This window comes from Rattus norvegicus, chromosome 7 (assembly GCF_036323735.1).
Source record: "Rattus norvegicus strain BN/NHsdMcwi chromosome 7, GRCr8, whole genome shotgun sequence".
NCBI lineage: Eukaryota > Metazoa > Chordata > Mammalia > Rodentia > Muridae > Rattus > Rattus norvegicus.
In genome coordinates this window covers 135,604,716-135,629,707 of record NC_086025.1, presented here as the reverse complement: position 1 = coordinate 135,629,707, position 24,992 = coordinate 135,604,716, and the positions used below count along the sequence as shown (strand labels likewise).

The window sequence follows — 24,992 nt, the reverse complement described above, 5'->3', positions numbered from 1 at the left end:
CACACAACTAGTCATCAGCTTGGCGACTGAAGTCCTTCACTTGGCTCTGCTCCCTTCATTGCCCTTTCACCGAGGGCTGCCTGGGACACTCTCAGTTCCTACATTCGCTTCGCCTCCACAACTACAGACAGACCGACCGCGTGGATACCAGGGCCGCTTTTGACCCCCGCTGCCCACACTTTGCAGCCGAACACGTGTGAGTCGTGTGTACAGCTCTCACTCAACCTTCCACTCACGCCACGCTCACAACAAGCCCCGCCCCTAGGCCCCAGTCCAACTCAGCCCCACGAGTCGCGCCCTCGCCCCCACTTCTCGCGAGAAGTGAACACGCCTGGCCGGACGGGAGGAAAGTATCTGCTCCGCTGAGGGGGGAAAGGAGGAGCAGGAGACAGATTGTGGGACCGAGCGCGGGCGGGCGGGAGGCGCCGGAGCTACCAGCGGGTGAGTCCTGTTAACATTAGCTAGTCCGTGGCCTGACAGGAGTCTCCCCTTCTACTCTGGCCAGTCCCAGCGTCCCGGGCCGGGGTCTCCCCTCCCAGTCTGTTGGACGGGGGCGCTGAGGCGGTGGCCAGGCCTGTCTGAGGAAGAGGGTGGGGCATAGGCTAAAGACAACCAATAGGAGAGAAGGAAGCCACAATTGGCGGCCATGAGCGCTAATGGGAGATCGCCTTTACCTTGCGGAGTGCCGCCCTCTTCTCTTCTCCCGCCTCCTTCCTTTTGGAGGAAGGCGGGGCCAGAGGACTGAAGTGTGGGGAGAACTTGGGGTAAGTAGACCCGGGGGGCACAGGGCGTGGCGAGGAAAGGGGGGTTGAATCCTGAGGGAAGCGAAGTCTAGTGGAAGTCTAATGGAGGGCTCTTGGAATAGAAGAGAGAGGAGGACTGCTAAACTAGGCTGAAGACTCAAAAGATTTCTCAAAAAGTAGGTTTAGGGCTTGGCACTGCAGAAGGCAGAGGTAAATAGGCAGGAGTTAGGTTTGGGTGACTAGAGCCTGGCTCAGGTGAAAGCACGAGTTGTTTGGTCGGAGTGGAGCTTTGAAAACGAGGGTCCTGGCGTTTCGATTGAATTCCTCAGAATCAGCAGAGACATGGTGTCAGAAAGTATGGATTTGGACAGATTAAGTGCATGAGTTTAGGAAGACATGTGAGTGGGTTGGGTTGCTAGAAGGCATCGCTTCGATAATGGTCTGGAAATCCAGAGGATAAGGGGGATATTTGAAGAAGAGACAGCGACTGACATACATACAGGTCTTTAGTCTGGGTCTTTCTTCAGTCGGAAGACGGCCAGGATATTGCTTAGTGTTTTTTGGTGGATATGGCACCCAGACTGGTGACCAGCCAGCCAAAATGCTGGCCTAGGAGTTGGGAAGAAGAAAAATAGGACGCTGCTCTGATTGTCATTTTCCAGTGTTTTCCTTTCCAAGTTTCATTTCTTTCAAAACACAAGGATGTGGGCCTGGGACTTCGGCGGTCCAAGTTGGAGACCCGTTGGGACTTCTATGTTGCTCTGAAATGCTCTCACTGGGATGTTTACTACCCAGGGCACCTCCTACCCAGATTCCCGTGTTACTACTTTCCTAACTTTGTTTTCTGCTTAACAGAGGGTGTTTTAATATCTCTCGGGGTTCATATGAAGTATAGGTTTGTGGAGATGTGCAGGTTTTTTTCAGCAAATTCATTTTTTTCCTATGTTTAAAATCTTTCAGCAGTATAATATCTGAATAAACTGTATAGATACCCTAAACACTAACAAATAAAATTTGTTTCCTTAAATGTGGCTTTTCCCTTTCGTTCATTAAGAGTTATTTAATGGATGATTGAACTTAGTCAATTATCCTTGTGTATTTTCTTATTTATTAATTGGGGCAGGGTTTCATATAGCCCAAGTACACCTCACACTGAGATAAGTGAGGATGATCTTGATCCTCCATCCACCCCCCAAGTACTGGGATTCTAGGTGTATATCACCACATCTAGTTTATGTGGTACTAGGGACTGAATATTCAGGGTCTTATGCATGGTAGGTAAACACTCTACCATATGAGTACAGTCTTTAGCCCTTGTTTATTCAGTGTGTCATGTGGCCCAACTGTCTGTGTGTGTGTGTGTGTGGTTTATATAGTGTGTCATGTAGCCCATACTAGCTTTGAACTCATAATTTTAAATTTCTGATCCTTCTATCTCCACCTTCCAAGTGTTGGTACAAGCATTCACTTCCATGCCCAGTTTATCAGTTTATGTGGTACTGGGAATTAAACCTAGGCCTTTATGTGTGCACTGTACCAACTGAGCTATGTCCCCAGCTCAGGGGGATATAATATCCCCTTTTTATGTTTTAAGTAGTGTGAATAAAATAGACTCATAATTCAGGAAGTTGAACATTTTCTCATGTTTTCTTTGCATCCAGACTTAGAAACCAAAGAGCTATCATAATATTTTAAGACAAGGGTTGAGGATCTCAAACACAATTTGTTTTCAAGTATAGGGGATGTAAAGTAAGTGGAAGCTGTTGCAAAACTTAACTTGACTGTAAGAAAAGAAGCTAAGGAAAAGTTTGGCAGCCATACGAAGTAGTCTTACCAGTTTGTTCTTAATTCTGTACAGAAAAGGGACAGGACATTGCTCTTTGTTTAGTAATTGTATATCATTTAATAATAAGTTAGACTCAAACAGCTAATTAGAAACTTTCTTTGCATAGATTATGTTCTTTCTATCACCCCCCACATATACATTTTGGCATGTGTATATGCATGCATGAGTGTGTATGTTGTGGGGATTTATAGTGGTACTTGAGTTAGAGCTCTCAGCTGGGCTTGTGTGTGCCAGGCAAGTACTCTACCACTGAGTTATTACCCTGCCTCTTTTATTTTTGAGGATTGAAGTACTACTAATGAAGAAAACACAGATCATGTGGTTTTGTATTAACTTTTGTTTTTCAGTTGAGGTGTTTTCCCCTGGCTAGAAATTGTCCTTATGTAAACATTGAGACCAATCAATTACCGAACCTTTACTATTAGCTACTGAATTGGGTTTCAACTGGGAGCATTTACTACTCAACATTCAGAAGAATTTTTAGTTTTCAAGGCAGTAGTCTTCTCGTCCCCCATCAAAAAAAAAAAAAAATCAGTGAGAGAACAAAGTCCCTGTTTTGTCCTTCCAGTCTAGAATTTGTGATGGCTTTAACTTCAACACTCTTTAAGTACAGTGCTTTTTTCCCCTCCCTTGGGCAGTATTCCCACTTGACAAAAAGATGGACATTGGAGTCTAGATATGTAACTGAGTAGGAAGAATACTGCTTAGCATGTGTGAACCCTGTTACTACAAAAAAACTGGGCATGATGGTACACACCTGAAATGCCAGCACTGGAGAAGTGGAGGCAGGAGCCAAGACCATTCTCGTCTACCTGGATAGTATAAGTCCAGCTTAGGCAACATGAGACTTTGTCTCAAAGCAAAACAAAAGAAAAACAATTAATTGGAAAGTTTGTTAGTTGAGAGTAAATTGTTAAAAATTTTGGCTTAAGGGGTTGGGGATTTAGCTCAGCGGTAGAGCGCTTGCCTAGGAAGCGCAAGGCCCTGGGTTCGGTCCCCAGCTCCGAAAAAAAGAACCAAAAAAAAAAAAAAATTGGCTTAAATTTAATGTCACACTAAGTCAGCAACATTGAGAGTTTTTTTTTTTTCTTTTATTAATAGTGAATGGGGCAGGTAAGGTATAAAGAAGATGAATCGTTGGATTAAATGGATTTTTTGGCAGAGAAAGTCAGCAGTGTCTTGAATTTTATTGTGGATCAAAGTTTATAATTTATACAATTTTTAAATACTTTTACTTACAAGGGCTAGAATGTTAATGTTGTTGTATCTTGTCTTTTTTTTTTCCTAACTTCTAACCAAAATGGAAGTTTTTTTTTTCAATCAACTCCTACACTGATCTACCTGACTGGTCTGTCTGAGTGCAGCTGCCCTGAAGCTCTCAGAAGATTGTTCTGTTCATGTTAAGACCAAGATTCCTGGGCTATAATGGGAAGAGGTAGTGTTGCCACCATCTCCTGTACAGACCTGATAAGGAGGTTTTCCTTACAAGGAAATTTTAGGCGGGGCAAGTAGCACTGTCTTTTAAGTGTCTAATCAAGACAACTCTTTTCTTGGGACAGACTGGAATATGATTGCCCCTGTCTGTTCCTTGATGGTGGACATGAAAGTGCATATTTTGTTTCTTTGAGAAAAGCAAATGAGGCATTTGTTTAAAAGAAACATGTTGGGGTTGGGGATTTAGCTCAGTGGTAGAGCGCTTGCCTAGCAAGGGCAAGGCCCTGGGTTCGGTACCTAGCTCCAGAAAAAAAAAAAAAAAAACAAGAAAAAAACAAAAACAAAAACATGTCAAAGATTGGCTAGTGAGATGGTTCAGAGGTTAAGTGCTTGCTGCCTAACCATGCAAGCCTGATAGCTTGAGTAGTTCTCAAGCCTCACCTTAAGATAAGGCAGAAGGGGGCTGGGGATTTAGCTCAGTGGTAGAGCGCTTACCTAGGAAGCGCAAGGCCCTGGATTCGGTCCCCAGCTCCAAAAAAAAAAAAAAAAAGATAAGGCAGAAGGAGAACACTGACTTCACACAGTTGTCCTCTGACCTCTGTGTGCTGTGTCACTTGTGCCACAGCACATACACATGTCTACATACAGATACACAATAATAACAAATACATATAAAATGTCAGAACACATTTTTATTTTTATTTTTTAATTTAATTTTATTTACTTTGGTGTTCTGCCTCCATGTATGTCTGTGTAAGGATGTCATATTCCCTGGAACTGGAATTAGAGACAGTTGTGAATTGCCATGTGGGTGCTGGGAACTGAACTTAGGTCTTTTGGAAGAGCAGTCAGTACTCTTTTCTTTTTTTGGTTCTTTTTTTCGGAGCTGGGGATCGAACCCAGGGCCTTGCGCTTCCTAGGTAAGCGCTCTACCACTGAGCTAAATCCCCAGCCCCTGTACTCTTAACTGCTGAGCCATCACTCCAGCCCCAAAGCAACCATTTCTAAGCTTCTCTGATATGGCCTTATTTTCAAATGTTGCCTTTTCCTTAATAGACTTGTTTGATAATAACTGCACTTATATGTGAAAGCACATTATATTAGAAATTCTAAACAGATGATCTTTTTATATTTTTAATTTTTTGTGTATATGTGGTAGGGATGTCTGCACAAAGGCCAGAGGAGGGCACTGGGTGTCTGTTCTATTAGACTTTCTTCTTTATTCCATAGACTGGGTCTCTCACTGAGCCTGGAAATCACCGATTAATTAGCTAGGCTGAGTAGCCAGTGAGCTCCAGGAGTCTAACTCTGTTTCTTCAGTGCTGGCATTGTAGAGGCATGCCTCCACAGCCAGGCTTTTAAATAGGAGCTGATGATCTGAACTCAAGTCTTAATGCTTGCCTAGAAGGGACTTCATCAGCTGATCCATCTTCTCAGCTCTGTACCTTTCGTTTATTTGTTTGTTTTTAATGGTTTGGCCTTAATATATTTTATTGGGGGGTAGGGTGGGAGGGGCATGTGCATATTCATGCCATGGCATGTGTGTGGAGATCAGAGGACATCTTTGAGAAATGTTCTGTCTTTCTACTTTTATCATGGGTTCTGGGGATAGAACTCTGGTCATCAGGCCTAAGCAGCAAGTGTTTGCATCAGCTGATCCTTTCTTTGGTCCTTTTGTCCTTCCATTGTTCATTTGTTGAATTTCTTGAGAAAGGGTCTTAAGAAGCCTAGGATACCCTCAAATACACTATTTAGCTAAAGATGACCTCAAGATTACTGTTTGTTGGTTGGGGCAGGATCTCTCAACATAGCCCTGGCTGTTCTGGAATTTAGTATGCAGACCAAGCTGGTCTCCAACACTCAGAGATCTGACTGCTTTCTGAATGCTGGAATTAAAGGTGTAAACCATTATACCAGACCCACAGATGAACTCAAACTTCTCTGTACCAATTTATATAGTGTTGGGACTTTACTCATGTAGCTAAGCACTCCATCAACTGAACTACATATCCATTCTTAGTCAGAGGTGTAGTTGATTTCCTTTCTTCCCCAGTACTGGGAGTTGAACCTAGGGCCTCATGTATTAGGCAAATGCAAGCATTTTACCCCTGAGCTTATATTATAGCCTTAGACCTCTTGTAGTTGATTTTTTTTAAAAATTATTTATTCACTTTACATCCCAATTGCCATCTCCAACCCTCATAAATTCCTCCCCCTTTAGTCTCTCTCCTCCTCAGAGAAGGGGAAGCCCTCTTTGGGTGCTACCCCACACTGGGACATCCAGTCATAGTAGGTCTAAAGCCCAGCTAGGTAGTCCAGTTAGGAGAAGGAGATCCAATGGCAGGCAGCTGGTTCAGAAACAGCCTCTGCTCCAATTGTTTGGGAACCCATGTGAATATTAAATTGCACATCTGCTACCAAAAAACAAGTTGTAAATGAAAACTTTACATTTTTTGTAGGTATCATCATGCTAGTTATGACTTTTTATAGCTAGATAATATATTTTAGCTTCTCGATCATTATATATTTAAATTATTGATAAATTTGATATACATGATGAGTATTTTCATCTTAAGTCACTGGTAAGTGCATAAGGATAGGACTGTGTTAGGTCATCTAACCTACCCTCTCTCTCCTTCTCCACTTCCTTTTCTTCCCTTTTCTTTTTCCCCTCTTCTTTCTTATTCTCTCAACCCCTTTCTGACTGGGATTGAATTTAGAGCTTCCTACATGCTAGCCGGTGAGTCATTTCCCCAGTCCATAACCTTTAAAATGGTAGATAGGACGTGTCTTGTTGAAGCTCAGATATGCTGTCTTGGGCATCCCTGAAGTCCTAGGCTGGTGGCCATTGGGTGGGAGAGGACACTGAGAATATAAAGTTAGATATTGTAATTACTGTTTACTTTTGCTTGTTTACTGCTTGTTTGTTTTTCACTTTTGGGACAGGGTTTGGTTCTGCTGCCCAGTCTGGCCTCTCAACTCACAATCTTTTTTTCAAGACAGGGTTTCTCTGTATAGCTTTGGCTGTTCTGGAACTCACTCTGTAGACCAGGCTGGCCTTGAACCCAGATCTGCTTGCCTCCATCTCCAGTGCTGGGACTTAATGTGTGTGCCACCATCTCCCACCACCTCAGTCTTACAGGCAGATGTACCATCACTTCTGGTTTAACTTCTATATTAATGTCTTCCTTTTTTCATTTTCTTGCTTTTCTTTCTTTCTTTCTTTCTTTCTTTCTTTCTTTCTTTTTTTTTTTTTTCGAAACAAGGTTTTGCTATGTAGTCCTGGCTGGTCTGGAACTCATAGAGATCCATCTGCCTTTATGTATCAAGTGCTGGAATTAAGGCTGTGTATGTGCCACCATATACTTATATACTATATATATATATATATATATATATATACACACACATATATACATATATGTGTGCGTGTATGTATGTATGTATGTATGTATTATAAGATCACCACCTTATACTCATGCTTATGACTTGCCAGTGGATCATAAACAATCTATTTAATTTATTTTAGACTCTTCCTGGGAAATAGTATCTATTCCATCAGTCTGCAGTTTCTTTCTTTTCTTTTCTTTTTTTTTTTTCGGAGCTGGGGACTGAACCCAGGACCTTGCGCTTGCTAGGCAAGCGCTCTACCGCTGAGCTAAATCCCCAACCCCAGTCTGCAGTTTCTTTATTCTACCTCCATATTCTTAGTTGCTTTTTGATTGTGTAATGACTGAAAGTGTTAATTATAGTGGCTTTTAAAATCCCGTCCCTACCTGCCCTGTCATTAAATGTAACTCTTGAGGCAAAAGTTTCTTCCCCAGACATTTTAAGTTAGAAATCAGAAGATTAAAATTCTTGCTTATGGATCAATTAGTTATCTTGCAGCTTCCCTATAATTTTAACATTTCCAGTTTTGACCTCTTGTCATATTTTGTTTGGAATCTAAATCTAAATCTAAACACTACTATATATACAAACATATAATTTCCATTTACAGTTAAAGTTTCAAGGTGTGGTAGTCTATATTCTAGAGGAGAAATGGTGCTACATACCAGATAGGGCATCAGAGGATATCTAGTGAGTAAAACCTTTATAATGGCAGCCAACAACTTTTCTGCATGTTAATTTTAGACTTGACAGTTGAATTTATGTTTGAGCAACTTTAGTTGGTTAGTTTAAAGTACCTTCCTCTTTTGGGGTTTTAATTTTCACTTTCATTATTTAAAGTTACAAGTTGTACTGGGGATGTAGTTCAGTTAGTAGAGTGTTTACCTAATATGCAGGAATCCCTGAGTTAAATTTCCCACACCTCAAAACCTGAGTATGGTGGTACATGGCAGGAAGGTATCAAGTTCCAGGTGATTAAGACCTTGTCTTTAAAAAACAAACAAAAAAAGCAATTTGTGAATGGAAATGTTTGTGCTAATTAGAGTAGCATGCCACAAGGGATAGAGTACATTTTCTTTCTTTCTTTTTCACTTTTTAAAAAGAATAATTTATTTATTTTTACACTCGGATTTTATTCGCCTCCGGGTTGCCTCTCCCAGGGTTCCACATCCCATACCTCCTCCCCACCTCCAACCCCTCCACAGGGATGTCTCCACCCCACCAGACCTCTAAACTTCTTGGGGCCTCCAGTCTCTAGAGAGTTAGGTGCATCTTCTCTAACTGAACCCAGACCCAGAAGTCCTCTGCTGTATATGTGTTGGAGGCCTCATCTCAGCTGGTGTATGCTGCCTGGTTGATGGTCCAGTGTCTAAGAGATATTAGGGGTCCAGGTTAATTGAGACTGCTAGTCCTCCTACAGGGTTGCCCTCCTCCTTAACTTCCTCTAGCTTTTCCCTAATTTAACCAGAGGGGTCAGCAACTTCTGTTCGTTGGTTGGATGCACATATCTACATCTGACTCTTTCAGCTGCTTGTTGGGTCTTTTGGAGAGCAGTCGTGATAGGTCCCTTTTTGTGAATGCCCTATAGCTTCAGTAATGGTGTCAGGTCTTGGGGCCTCCCTTTGAGCTGGAACCCACTTTGGGCTTGTTGCTGGACATACTTTTCCTTGGGCTCTTCATTTCCATCCCTGCATTTCTCTTTTCTTTTCTTTTTTTTTTTTTTCCGGAGCTGGGGACCGAACCCAGGCTAGGCAAGTGCTCTACCACTGAGCTAAATCCCCAACCCCCATCCCTGCATTTCTTTTTTTTTTTTATATTTTATTTATTTATTATATATGAGTACATTGTAGCTGTCTTCAGACACACCAGAAGAGGGCATCAGATTTCATTACAGATGGTTGTGAGCCACCATGTGGTTGCTGGGATTTGAACTCAGGACCTCGGGAAGAACAGTCGGTGCTCTTAACCGCTGAGCCATCTCTCCAGCCCAAAGGGAGAAGCAGATGTAGCCACATTCATAGATTTTTTTTTTTTTTCTGAGCTGGGGACCGAACCCAGGGCCTTGCGCTTCCTAGGCAAGGACGCTACCACTGAGCTAAATCCCCAACCCCCCTGCATTTCTTTCAGACAGGAAGAATTATGGGTCAGAGCTTTGGCTGCGGGATAGCAACCCCATCCCTCACTTGATGCCCTGTCTTTCTGCTGGAGGTGGATTCAATAAGTTCCCTCTCCCCACTGTTGGCCCTTTCATCTAGGGGCCCCCCACTTTGAGTCCTGAGAATCTCTCATTCCCCAGGTCTCTGGTACATCCAATAGGGTCTTCCCAACCTCCTTCCTCCTGAGGTCGCCTTTCTTTTTGCTGGCCCTCACCAAGTCCTTTCCCCCCACCCAACACCAGATCATGTTCCCCTGTCCCCCTACCTCCATCCCCTTTCCCTTCCCTGTTCCTCTCTCCCTCCCCTCTTGTGGTTGTTTTCTTCTCCCTCCCAAGTGAAAAATAGACCCATATTTGTCACAATGTACAAAGCTCAAGTCCAAGTGAATCAAGGACCTTAACATAAAAACAGATACACTGAATCTAATAGAAGAGAAAGTGGGAAAGAGCCTTGAACTCATTGACACAGGCAAAAAACTTCCTAAACAGAACTCCAGTGGCTCACGCTCTAAGATCAAGAATTGATAAATGGGACCTCATGAAACTGGAAAGCTTCTGTAAGGCAAAGGACATAGTCAATAAAAGAAATTGGCATCCTACAGATTGGGGAAAAAATCTTCACTAACCCCACATCTGATAGAGGACTAATATCCAAAATATATAAAGAACTCAAGAAACTTACCACCAAAACAAAAAAAAAAAAAACAAAAAACAAAAAAAAAAAACAAACAAACAACCCAATCAAATAATGGAGTATAGAACTAAACCAAGAATTCACAATAGAGGAATCTTGAATGACTAAGAAACACCTAAAGAAATGTTCAAAGTCCTTAGTGATCAGAGAAATGTAAATCAAAATGAACCTGAAATTCCACCTTACATCAGTCAGAATGCTAAAATCAAATCAAAATCAGGTGACTACACATGTTAACAAGGATGTGGAGAAAAAGGAACACTCCTCCATTGCTGGTGGGATTGCAAACTGCTACAACCACTCTGGAAATCAATTTGGAGATTCCTTAGAAAGTTGGAAATAGACCTACCTAAAGATCCAGAAATACAGCTCTTGGGCGTATACCCCAAAGATGCTCCACCACACCACAGGGGCACATGTTCCACTATGTTCATGGTGGCCTTATTTGTGATAGCCAGAAACTGAAAACAACCCAGATGTCCATGACAGAGGATTGGATACAGAAAATATGGTTCATTTACACAATGAAATACTACTCAGCTATTAAGAATGAGTACATCCTGAGTTTTGTAGGCAAATGGATAGAACTAGAAAATGTCATCCTGAGTGAGATAACTCAGACCCAATAGGGTACATTTTCATCATGTTCATGTTCATCATTCATGTTCATCATTCTGATACAGTTAGTTCTGGGTTCTCCTGGAAAGCATGATAGTATTGATCATCCCTCGGGTCTTTTCTAGTCCAGATGTACATAAATAGAAGCTCAGATCAAAGGACAGATAAACAATCAGGAAGACAAGTAGACTTTAAAGAAAATAAATTGACACATTTAAGCTGACCCATTGGAAGTGGTTTAAAGGGGGAGGAAGGAACATAAACAATAAGGAATAATCATGTCTGAACTAAAGACAAAATGCAACAGCAAAGAGTTTTCATTGGATCATTCATTACATGTCTTAAAAATACTTGATGACAAGGGTTGGGGATTTAGCTCAGTGGTAGAGCGCTTGGCGCAAGGCCCTGGGTTTGGTCCCCAGCTCCAAAAAAAAAAAAAAGAAAAGAAAAGGAAAAAAAATACTTGATGATGAGATTTTCTCTTCAGCATTTCCCTGGTAGACACTTATTTGGTGGTTTTATTTCCTGTTAAATCATAGTGTTTTGTTTTTTCTTACTTGTCTTTTTATTTACAAGCTTGTTTCTCTTCTGTATATATGTATTGACTGCCTGTATATGATGAAGCAAAATTCAGTTTAGTTTTGAAAGTAAACATTTGCTATCTAGCTTCCTTGGAGAGGGATTTGATGGGTGTTACAAACTTGAGAAGGTTACATGGGGCTGGATTTGTACCTCAGTTGGTGGAGTGCTTGTATACATGCATGAAACTCTGAGTTCCATCCTCAGCACAGCATAAACTGGGTGTGATTCCACACATGCCTGTAACCACTGAATGTAGGAGGTGTGGGAGGAGATCAAGGTTATTCTTGGAGAGTCCATCCTGGGCCAAATGAGACCCTGTGTCCAAACAAAACAGATTTGCTAAATGAGAAGATAAACATTTAATTCTCATAACTTTGTAGACTGAGGTTTAGGAAAGCTCCCTAACTAAACCCAAGGTTAGTGTACTAGCCTTTGAAATGTTGTGTTTAGGACAAAACTCATTACAAATTTACAAATCTGTTGTTTTTTCTCTTCTGTTGGCAACTTCAATCCTAAACGTTCTCATATATTTGAAAGCAGGCTTTGCAGAAGCTTTTTTCTCTTCAGTATTGCCTTTCTTCCTAAGAAGTACTATTCTATGGGAGTCTAACATGAGCCAAGATTTACCTTAAAAGTTGGCTGTTGGGCTTGTGGTTTGGGCCTCTGTGGCAACACTCTCTTCCGTAGTCTCCTTTAAAAACCTAACTTGCGGGTTGGGGATTTAGCTCAGTGGTAGAGCACTTGCTAAGGCCCTGGGTTCGGTCCCCAGCTCCGAAAAACAAAACAAAACAAAACCTAACTTGCCTTTGAGTTTAATTGCTCACTATGATTGTCCTGTAGGTGTAGTGCTTCTTTCTGAGGTAGACAAGTAAGCTTTATACACTAGGCTGGGGGTTGGGGATTTAGCTCAGTGGTAGAGCACTTGCCTAGCAAGTGCAAGGCCCTGGGTTCGGTCCTCAGCTCCGGAAAAAAAAAAAAAAAAAAAAAAAGAAACTTAGAGAGTATACACTAGGCTGGTCAGATTTTATTTGTAACTTACAATATAGTAGAAAAATGTAGTTTTTCAGATTAAACAAAACAGGGAAAGGTTGGGAATATATCTCAGTAGTAGAACCCATTGTTTGGCATATTGAAGGCCCTAAGTTCAATCTCTAGCCTCAAAAACTACCACTACCACCATAAGCCACCTTTTAAAGAAATTGTGTAGGCATTGTATATGGGCGTGGAAACATCAGATGCCTCTCTCTATGCCTGTCCGCCTTACTCCCTTCAGAGTCTCTCTGTACTAGGATCTTACCAGCAAGCCCCCGCTGTCTTTGTCTGTTTCCACTCCTAGCCTAGGCATGTCTCCTCAGCACTCCTTTTGAACAGGAGTTGTAGGCTCATAGTTCCAGCTTTTTACCTGGTGCTGGAGATCAAACTCAGGTCCTCGTACTTATGCAGTTAACTATTCTTATCTGTGGAAGCATCTCCTTAGTCTAAGAACCATTCTTTCTGGAATAAGAATATGTTTGACTATAAAATCAAGCTTTGGTGAATAGAACATAGGATTGCTAAAAATAGTTAATGTTGAAACCAAATTTCCTGCCAGTATTATTTATTAAACCATTACATTTGGTTTTACTTTAATATATTTCTAATAGCATAGATCTGATCAAACCATTTTTAATGAACATACTTTTAAAAGTTTTGCTCAAGTAGTAGTTTGTTTGTATTTTGTTTGTATGAAACTGGAACATGCCAGTCAGTGAATGTTGGAATATCTCCAGATGGATCCTGTGCTACAAATAAGTAGACTTAGAGAATATTAATGGATCTTTTTTCTAGAACTTCTGAGCTTCCCCATAATTATCATTGTGCAGTATTATGGGTGTTTTTCTACCAAGAACAAAACTTTTACTGAGGTCTTAAAATCGAGTCCAGCATAATGGCTTAGGCCTATAATTTTAGTCCTCAGGAAACAAGCAGAAAGATGCTTGCGGATTTTGAGGTAGCTTGTTCTAGATGTGTCCTGAAAGCAAAACTAACCTGTGCTACAGAATAGGATCTTGTCTAGAAAGAAAACAAAACAAAAACAACCCAACCACCACACCACCACCACCACCACCACCACCACAAAACAATAGCAACAACAAACAGGGAGGGTGGAGAGATGGTCAGCAAGCCAGAGTATTGACCACACTTCTAGAAGACCCAGATTTGATTCCTGGCACCCATATGGCAGCTCAGAATTGTCTGTAACTCTAGTTCTAGAGGATCTGTTACCCTCTTTTATCCTCTGTTGACATTGGACACACATGTGGTCTACAGACATATATGTAGGAAAAACACCCACATGGGGCTAGAGAGATGGCTCATCAATTAAGAGCACTTGTTCTTGCAGAAGACCTGTATTTAACTTCCCGCACCCATATAGTAGCTCACAACCAAATGTAACTCCAGTTTCAGGGGATCCAGTGGGTACCTCTGGATACCAGGAATGCATTCACCCATACACATAAATACATTGAAAATTTAAAAACCCATGTACATAAAAATAAATCTTAAAAATCCCTATAAAACGAACACTCCCCCACAAGACAAAACAAAACATCCTAAGTCCATAATAATTTTAAATTGATTCTTAAAGATCAGTGTTTTGAATCTGATGTAGTAGTCTATGCCTCTAATCCCAGCTACTTGGGAAGCTGGTGCTTCAAGAGGAATGCAAGTTCAAGACTAGTCTGGAAAATACAACAAAACCGTGTGTAAACAGGGAGTTGGGAGGCATTAGGAATGTAGCTCACTTGGTAGAGTGATGGCTTAACATGTATACAGCCCTGGGTTTGGTCTCCAATACCATGTGGTAGTAATGCCTGTTATCCGAGTACTTGGGTGGTAGAGGTAGGAAGATTAGAAGTTCAAGGTTAACCTGGACTTGTGTAATGAATTTGAGGCCAGCATGGGATAGTTGAAACACTAATAAACAAATATCTAAAAAAGGAAAAAAATGTGTTGATCACTGTTGTTTTAAGGGGTCATACTTTATCTGAAAATAATCAGAAAAACAAAACAAATTTTATTTATTTATTATTTATTGAAAAAGGAGTGCTACCGAAGCTTTTGTATGTTTTGGAGTGCGTGTGTGTGTGTGTGTGTGTGTGTGTGTGTGTGTGTGTGTGTGTATGTAGTATATGTTTGTATTCTTGTTCTTGCATATGGAGGCAAAGATTAATGTCCTTTATTACCTCCCACTTTATTTTTTGAGGAGGAATATGTCTCACTGAAACTGGAATTCACCAGTTGTCTAGACTGGCTGTCCAATGAGCTCCCTTCCCCATGTTCCCAGAACTCTGGTTACAGAGTATTGCTTCATCCTGGTTCTGTGTAGGTGTTAAGGATCTGCACTCAAGTCCACATGCTTCCACAGTGTGCCCTTTAGCAAGTGAACCATCTCCTCAGCCTCTTTGGGTTTTTTTTTTTGAGGAGGGTTTTTCTATGTATCCCAGTCTTGCATTGAATTCATGATTCTCTTGGCTCTACCTCCATTTAGGATTATAGGCTCATGCCATCGCACATGGCTCTGCATTTTCTTTATTAATATCTTACTGGTTTCCAGGAATTCTTTTACTTCTAAAGCACATTGAGAGAACTAGAAGTATAGTTCAACAGTGTCTGCTGAATATGATTAAAACCTTGGGTTTGCTCTTTAGCACTGAAAAAAAGTAAAAATTTAAAACTAGGGACTGGAAAGATGGCTTGGTGGTTAAAAGAATTGGTTGTTCTTCTGGCAGACCTAGGTTCAATTCCCAGTACTGACATGATGGTTTAAAACCATCTATAATGCCAGTTCTGGGGATCTGATGCCCTCTTCTGGCTTCTGTGGGTACCATGCATGTACATACTCTAAAATACACATTGAAATATAAAGTGTGTTAATGTTCTTTACCCCTTCCCCTTTCTTAGACAGTCTTAATTTGTAACTGTGGATAGCCTAATTTGCTATGTAGACAAAGCTGGTCTGGAACTCAAAAAGATCTGTGTTTTCCTGCCTTCCTAGTGCTGGGATTAAAGGTCTGTGCTACCACATCCAGCTTATTTTTTACTTCTGCTTCTTGCTGTTATTTTATTATTATATTACTACTACTACTACTACTACTACTACTACTACTACTACTACTACTACTATTACTATTTTTGAGACAGAGTCTGACTGTGTAGTCCTCACTGATCCAGAACTTGCTGTGTAGACCAAGAATGTATAACCAGGACCTCCTGTCATTTTAACAAGTTGTAGCTCTTCATCCCCCTTATTAACATTTCTAAGGATAGCTCAAAAATAGTTTCTTTTTTTTTTCCAGAGCTGAGGACTGAATCCAGGGCCTTGCGCTTGCTAGGCAAGCGCTCTACCACTGAACTTAAATCCTCAACCCCTCAAAAATAGTTTCTTGAATCTTCTAAAATTTCTAGTTAGGGTTGGAGAATTGGCTTGGTGGTTAAAGGATCAGGGTTCAATTCCCAGCTCCTACATTGTGACTGACAACCATCTCTAAGTCCAGGTATAGGGAGTTCAGTGACCCCTTCTGGTCTTTGCTGGTACTCTAGACACATGGAGTACAGACACATAAACACAAAAAGAAGATGTATATACATAAAATAAATGTTTTTAAAGATTAAGTTTGAAATTAAGAAAAAAAATACAGGGGCTGGAGAGATGGCTCAGTGGTTAAGAGCACTGACTGCTCTTCTAGAGGTCCTAAGTTCAAATCCCAGAACCCATATGGTGGCTCACAACCATCTGTAATGAGATCTGATGTCCCCTTCCGGTGTGTCTGAAGACAGCTACAGTGTACTCATATAAATAAAATAAATTTAAAAAGAAAAAAATACAAACTTTTGATAGTTGTATTTATAAAGGTAGTTGGCCTTTATAAACCTGCTCCCAAATGGGTTGTAAGCATTGCCCATTTATTACATAACTTACGATTTAGCCTAATTTCTACTGGCATCTGTTTTCTGTCATTTACTAAAAACTATTTGATCTATTTAGCTGCCTGTCTTTGAAGCCTGTCCCTTCATGTCTGAGATACAAATACAGAAATTAACTTAAATATTCTGTTGATTATTTTGTTTAGTTACTGCACTACTCTCCTGTTTTTTTTAATTACATTTAAATTTATTTAGTATGTATATGCCATATCATAAGTATGGAGGTCAAAGGAGAACTGGGGTAAGGGATTGTGTCTTTTCTTCCACCAGCGGTTCCTGGGGATTAAACTCGAATTGGCTTGGTGGCAAGTTCCCTGCAAAACTGTCTTGGGGCCTTGTATAATTTTTCTCCATGTATGTATGTATGTATGTATGTATGTATGTATATACATATATGTATGTATGTATGTATGTATGTATGTATGTATGTATTTAACATCCCAATCACTGTCTGCCAGTCCCCTCAAGAGAGTCTCTCCCCCCATATCCCTTCCCCTTCTCTTCTGAGAAAATGGGGACCCCCCGGGGTAGCTCTCCACACTGTCATATCAAGTTTATGCAGGATTAGGGCATCCTCTCCCACTGAGGCCAGACAACAGCCCAGTTGGGGAACAGATTTCAGACAGGCAACAGCTTTAGGACCAGCCCCCTACCCCTCTTCAGTTATTGGGGGACCCACATGGAGACTGAGTTACACATCTGCTACAGATGTGCCAGGGGCCTCATGAGTGCTCTTTGGTTGGTGGCTTGGTCTCTGAGAGGACTTCTGTATTTCTTACAGCAATATATCTGCAACCTTTTTTTTTTTTCAGTCAGTACTCTCCATTTATACTCCCAGAGGTTACTAATGGCGGTGTGTGCCTGTAATGCTGATACTTGGGAAACTGAGGCTAGCATGGAATTTGTAGTAAGTTCCAGGCCATCATGGGCTACAAAGTGACTTTGTCTCCGTTTCCCCCTCCAAAAAAAAAAAAGAGTTATTGAATTGAGGACTTTTAAAAAATCTTTTTTCTGTTGGGGATTTAGCTCAGCGGTAGAGAGCGCTTGCCTAGCAAGTGCAAGGCCCTGGGTTCGGTCCCCAGCTCCAAAAAAAAAAGAAAAGAAAAAAAAACTTTTTTCTTATCTGAATTTATATCTACTGATATTTTTTACTTACTAGAGATTAAAATATAAGTTTTAAAAAGATTTATTTACTTTATATATGTTAGTATACTGTCATTATCTTCAGATACACCAGAAGAGGGCATCAGATCCCATTATAGATGGTTGTGAGCCACTGTGTAGTTGCTGGGATTGAATTTAGGGCCTCTGGAAGAACAGTCAATGTTCTTAACTGCTGAGACATCTCTGCAGTCCTAAAATATAAATTTTAAAATAATAGCAAACCCATTATACTATAACAAGGTAATTGCATTTGTATTACCAGGAAAAAAATAGGGCTGAAGATGAAATTCAGTAAAGTGCTTGTTTAGCCTGCCATTAGGCCTTAGGTTAGTTGCATAGTACTGCATAAGCCAAGCTGGTGGTATGAGCCTGTAATCCCCGCTCTTGGGAGGTAAAGGCAGGCCATCAGAAGTTCAAGGTCATCTTCAACTACATAGAAATTTTGAGGAAAACCTGGGCTAGAGTCTTTGTCTCAAAAAAAGAAAAAAAAAAAAAGGCTGGGCATGATAGCGTACATTTGTAATAACAGCACTTAGGTGGTAAAGGGTGGATCTCTGTGAGTTTAAGGTTAGTCTGGTTTATATATCGAATTCCAGGTCAGCTGGGGCTACAAACACAGAAACACTGTTTCCAAAACAGGGAGATGAGAGGAGGAGATGGTTCAAGTGATAGAGGTCCCTACTGTACAAGCTTGATGACCTGTATCAGATACCCAGGACCCACATGGTGGAGAGAACTGACTGACTACCAAAAATTGTTCTCCAGCCTCCACATGCATGCTGTGGCATATGCTCATACTACACACCACACACAAAAAGATAGAAGACAAAAAACCAGAGGGAGAAACTTCAAATTACTTTAATATCTGGTTTAACAAAAAACATCTAGTTTCTCATACCTGCTTCTGCATTCAGTCTGTTAAAATATATTGTTTTATTTTAAGTATCTGACAGACATGGTCACACATATATCTAACAGGAAGATTACTTTTAGGTAGTTGTAGCCTCCTTAGATATGGTACCAAAAATCTAGAAAATGGTTTCTTAAATGTCTTAAAAATTATAATATGTGACCTGAGACCACTTCTGTGAAGTTTTAATACTGCTACATTGGAATGTGTTGGTCCGTCTTGCTGTTTAAATAGATCTTTTACTTGTAAGTGATTTTTTAAACTTCCATGAGCCTTCTGAAAGGGTCTTAGAGATCCATAAGTGATCTTGGAGCCTCTTAAGGAACTGTTGACTTAACAGACTTGAGAATATAGCTGTTTTCCAAATGGAAAAATTAGAAGTTTCCCAACTTGCAAATTAGTGACTTGCAAATGGTGGTCATCAAAATTTCTCAAGGTATTTTAAATTTTTTAATTAATTAATTTTTTAGATAGTCCCAGATATCCCAGGCCATAAAGTCCAGGTATGTAGCTGAGGATGAACTTTCTGTTCCTCCTGGTTCCATCCTCCCAGGGTTGTGCCACCAGCTTGAGCCACCACATCTGGTTTATGGTTTTATGGGAATTGAACCAGAGCTTTTTGTATGCTAGGCAAGCACTTTCCCAATTGACCTACACCTCCATCCCTGTTTTATTTTTTAATGAGCTTGTGCCCATCCTAGTTAAGCCTCATTAGCCACATTGAAATCATATACAACTTTATTTTAGTTTATATGTTGCTGGTGATTGAATCCAGCATCTTATAAATGGTAGGCAAATACTCTACAACTGAGCCATGTTTCCAAGCAACGACACCCTCTACTTGAGCGTGTGTGTGTGTGTGTGTGTGTGTGTGTGTGTGTGTGTGTGTAAGAAAAACAGATACACTAACTTCAGTTTTGGCTTTGGGTTTTAAAGTATATTTATATGATGTTGTGTATATACATGAATGTATTATAATGCATTTGTGAAGGTCAATGGACAACTTTGGGGAATAGGTTCTCTCCACTATGAGTTCTAGGGATTGAACTCAGGTTGTCAAACTTACGATGTGTTTTAGTTTCATTTCTGATGCTGTGATAGTTAGTCTATGAGCAAATTAGGGGAAGATAGCACATTCACTCACTGAGGTAACTCAAGGCAGGAACTCAAGACAGGAACTTGAAGGCAGGACTGTTTGCTATTTCACACAGTGTTATCTCCAACCAAGCAACTTACTTTACAGCTAAAGAAGTACAGCAGGAACAATGAAAAACACTTCTTGCTAGTTGGCTTGCCAGCTTACGCTCAGCCAGTTTTCTTTCTCTTTCTTCTTTCCTACTTCCTTCCTTCCTTTTTTCCTTCCTCCCTCCCTTCCTTCCTTCCTTTCTTTTTCTTTTCTTTTTTTTTTTTTTTCCAGAGCTGGGGACCGAACCCAGGGCCTTGCGCTCGCTAGGCAAGCGCTCTACCGCTGAGCTAAATCCCCAATCCCCTTTTTCTTTTTTTAAAATAAGATTTATTTTTTTTATGAGTTCTCTATCTGCATGTACACTTGCATGCCAGAAGAGGGCATCAAATCACATTATAGATGTTTGTGAGCCAACCTGTGGTTGCTGGGAACTGAACTCAGGACCTCTGGAAAAGAAGCAAGTGCTCTTAACCACTGAGCCATCTCTTCAACACTCAGCTAGTTTTCTTACATCAGTTAGGACTACTTGACTACTGGTGGTAGAGCTTACAATGGGCTATTAAATTAAGTCAAGATAACCCCCACCCCCAGATATACTTCAGACCATTCTAACCTAGGAACTCCTTAGTTAAGGCTGTATTCTCAGATGATTCTAGGCTGTGTCCAGTTGACAGTTAAAAGTAACCAGAATACATGGCAAGTGCTTTTGCCCACAGAACCTTCTCATCAACCCCAATGTCTCACTTTGTAACCTAGGCTGGACTCACACTTGCAATTCTCCTGCCTCAGGTTCTCTCCTAAATGTTGGAATTACTGTGTAAGTTCGTAGGCCTCAGTGCTAAGAATAATCCAGGAGGCCTAGGAATCGAAATCTTAAACAAGGTGCTCAAGTGATTATGCAGTGCTCTATTGTGCTACCTTACCTTATTTAGTTAGTTAATTTTATATTTATTTTATGTATTTGAATATTTTCCCTGCATGTATATGTGTGTCATATCAAGGTCTAGTGCCCATGGAGTTTAGAAGATGGTGTCAGATCCTCTAGTGCTGGAAACACAGCTGGTTGTGAGGCACCATGTAGGTGCTGGGAACTGAACCTAGGACCTCTGGAAGTGCAACAAATGCTCTTAACTGTTGAGCCATACTCCAGTCCTTTAACTTTAAAAGAAAAACACCTAATGTATAAAATTTGAAAATTCAAACAAAAAGAAATTAATATTTTGATATACTATAAATGATTTAGTATTTATATATTAATAATTAATATGTAAATTCTGATATTCTCCCTGGTTAGGATATGTAACCATGTGTTTTGGAATTAGGGGACAAAAGTTAGACAATAAAATATGGTATACTTGGTAGCACGAGATCTGTGTTATACTTACTCAGATCAATCATTCTAACACAAAAATAGACATGGATGATATGTTAATGAATAACCATAGATGTATTCTAATAAAATTTGTAAGGTCTGCTTCTGGGAATCAAATATAAGTATTTTGTAGGCTGGGCAACTTTCTACCACTAAGATATGTCCCCAACTCTATAACCTTTTTTTATAGGTACTAATAGTAAATTTCATGTGTTGTAAATATTTTTTTCTGATTTTCTAACCATTGAAGAATAATTTTTGCCTTACAGGTCATACAAAGGTAGGTGGCAGACTTACCAGATTTGGCTCATGAGCTGGTTTCCTAATATTTAAGATATGCTATAGCTAGATTATAGGTTAAAATATTATGCTTAATTTTAAAATCGAACAGTACAGTATCTGTTTTCTTATTCATAGTTTTGATTTTTACTGTTTCAGTTACCTGTAGCAACTGAGATTTGAAAATACTAAGAAAATTCCAGAAGTAAATGATTCACTAGCCTTAAATCACATGCTGTTATTAATAGTGTGAGGAAGTCTATGCCTATCCTATTCTATCATGCTTAGGACACTGAGATGTGAATTATCCCTTTGGGAACCCAGTCCTCAAACCCATCTTGCATGCTACCTGTTAGTCAGCAGCCTTAAGTATTATATTGTCTGCCATGATATTACAATGTAAAAGTAAGTATGAATTAACTAAACCTTATTTTACTAAATAGTCTTTTCAAAGTGCAAGGGGTTTGAAAAGATGCACAGGGGTTGGGGATTTAGCTCAGCGGTAGAGCGCTTGTCTAGCGAGCGCAAGGCCCTGGGTTCGGTCCCCAGCTTCGAAAAAAAAAAAAAAAAGAAAAAAGAAAAGATGCACAGGACATTATCTATTGAAGAATGGGCTGAGGATTTAGCTCATTTGGTAGAATACTTGCCTAGTATGTCCTGGTTTCCATCCCAAACACCACATAAAAGTACTCAGGAGGATGAGAAGTTCAAGATTACCCTTGGCTACATAGCAAATTTGAGGCCAGCCTGGAATACTTGAGACCTTGTTGCAAAACAAAAATAAAGACTGGCTGTGGTATGCATATCTTTACCCTTTAATCCCCAGCACTTAGAAGGAGAGTCAAGAAGATATGAGTTCAAGACCAGCCTGATCTACATAGTGAGTTCCAGATTGGCCAAGACTGTAAAGGCTGCCTCTGGTTCTCCGTGGCCATACTGCAGAACATACAGGAAAAGCAGTGTTTGTAGCAGTTGGTGCTGTTAGAGTTAGGAGTCTTCTGCTATGAGTCTTGGAATGTTTTCCTACAAGGGGAAACTGTTGTATTTAATTTCCTAGATTCTTCAAGGCTTGTGGTAATAGATAGGGTATGGTTGTCATCCTAACACTTGTTGAGGCTGAGGCAGAAGGAGCAAGAGCTCCAGCTGAGCATGTGCTTCAGACTAAGTCTACACCAGCTTGGCCTACACAGTGAAATCCTGAAGAAAAAAAGAAAAAAAAGAAAAATAAAGAAAGAAAAGATAAGAAAGGAGGTGGAGAAAAAAATTAAGAACTTGCTCTCAGATTCATGTTTCTGGAGACTTATTTTGTTTACTGAGTGTATAAGAAACCCCTGTTGGGTACTACATTGTTGCAGCTATAAGTAGTTATATAACATGACAAGTTTCACACAACTTTCAGAAGTTACAAAACATTTTGTTATTCATTTTGTTTGGAGTACCTGAGAACAAATAACTAGAATTTGTACTAGCTTCAACATCTTTAACTTTGTTCCTTATTTGCCATTTTTTTTATATAACTGTGTTTTTTTCCAGAAGCCTCTTAGCAAAGAATTTTACAAAATCCTGGTATAGGAAGGATATAGTGGTGCAAGCCTGTAATCCCAGGCAGGGGCAGGGCAGATTGCAAATTTGAGGCCATTCGGGGCAAAATGAGGAGACCCTGTCTCAAGCAAGCAAATGTGAAACAAATACAAAGCTTAGGAAGATGGCTCATTTAGTAATGTGCTTGCTGTGTGAGCATGAGGACCAGAGTTTGGATGTCCAGATGAGGCAGCACACGTCTGTAACATGGGTAGGGGTGTGGGGGAGGACATGGACAGTGCTCACTGGCACTGAAGTCTGGCTTACACACACACACACACACACACACACACACACACACACACACACACACGCATATGTGCACGCATCACATTAAGATATACACATACCACTTCCACACACATACATACATACAAATATAAAACAAACCAATTTTGAATAACAAGGCTGATTTGTTTAAGATTATAGTAGTCTATGTGGTTTTACATAATAATCCTTTTGGGTCAGTTGATTTACCTACTGGTGAGATAGTGTATGCTGAACTGTGGTAATGCCAAATAATACAATGGAAAATCAATCCATAATTCATAAACTGTTTCCAATTCTTGAATAGTCTACTGCCTAGTAAAACTTAAGTTTACTTTATTTTCTGAGGTTCATAGAACTTGCATTTTAATTTTCACAGTTTAAATGTTTCTAAGAGTCTTTTCCTTAGGTGATTTTCTAGATACCATGTAAACCAGAGCATCTATGAGTATCCTTTTGGAGGATAAACTGTTAAGACTAAATCTGGAAAGATGGTCCCATGGGGAAAGATATTTAATACTAAACCTAGCAATCTGAGTTCTATCCTCAAATGGTAGAGAGAACTGACTCCCAAAATGTGTCCTCTGACAACCACACATGCATTGTGGCATATGTGAATGTGTGTGTGTGTGTATATGTGTGTGTGTGTGTGTATAGATATATGTATATAATGTAATTTTTAAAAATACTGTTGACCGATCAAGAATGTCAGTGTTTGTACACTTTGTTTACTAACAGCTAAATTCTCTAGAGTTTGAAAGTATACTATTATGTTTTTTCAGAGACCCTTTTACATATAGACTTTTCTGTAATATTGTCATAAAAGAATGGAGATATAAGGGCTGGAGAGATGACTCAGTGGTTAAGAGCACCAACTGCTCTTCCAGAGGTCCTGAGTTCAATTTCCAGCAACCACATGGTGGCTCACAACCATCTGTAAAGAGATCCGATGCCCTCTTCTGGTGTATCTGAAGACAACTACAGTGGACTTATATATAATAAATGAATAAATTAAAAAAAATACTTTAAAAAAAATAATGGAGATATAAAGTTAAAGCCTGTCTTAAAATTTCCAGCTTGTTTAAAGCTAAACTAAGTTATACTCAGAACCTGCTTGACTCAGTTTTAGCTCCTTTCATTTCCTGAGAGATGCATGTTAGGAACAGTTTCTAATTATTTCTGTCTGCCTGCCTGCCTGCCTTGCCTGGCTGGCTGGCTTCCTTCTTTCCTTCCTTCCTTCCTTCCTTCCTTCTTTTTTTTCCAAACAGGATTTCTAAGTGTAGCCCTGGCTATCCTGGAACTTGCTCTATAGATCAGGCTAGCCTTGAACCCAGAGTGCTGAGATTAAAGGCCTGTGTCGCCCCCACCCAGCTTCAGTTTCTAATCATTTCTGATTGGTTATTACTATAAACAATATTTCTTGCCGGGGATTCTGAAAATGAACACTGGGCAGGAATAAGAAAGAAGTGCTGAAACTGCTTGACTGCCCCACCAACCCTGTTTTCTGGATGAAACTGGTAGTATATAATTTTAGATTTTTTTCATGGTCCTTATTGAGTTTATTTTTTCAGTTGCTACAAATGCTTTATAGAACTTTATATGACTCTTTAACTTACTTTTCAGTGCTTAAGAATAGTTTAAAAGGTACAGGCTTTTTTTCTTTTTTAACTCAAAGAAATTTTTTTCTAGCCATACATATCAGCACTCTTTTCTTAGGGTACATTATATGCATGTAAATTTATTTCATTTATCATTATTGTGTGTGTGCATGATATGTGTTGAGGGGCACATATGCCATGGTAC

General features: G+C 40.0%; 1 protein-coding gene across 4 annotated transcripts in view; it reads left to right on the top strand.

The window, feature by feature from the left end:
- Atf7 (activating transcription factor 7) overlaps positions 1 to 24,992 on the top strand; it is a 111,838-nt gene that overhangs the window by 19,481 nt on the left and 67,365 nt on the right. The window contains exon 1 of one of the 4 annotated variants that reach the window (XM_006242396.5): positions 288 to 441. The exons of 1 other annotated variant lie outside the window; for it this stretch is intronic. The gene's annotated coding sequence lies outside the window, so the exon portion shown is untranslated. Of the gene's footprint in view, positions 1 to 287; positions 765 to 24,992 lie in introns of those variants that run through there. 2 more of the 4 variants (XM_008765747.4, NM_001108115.1) reach the window with 2 other exon arrangements.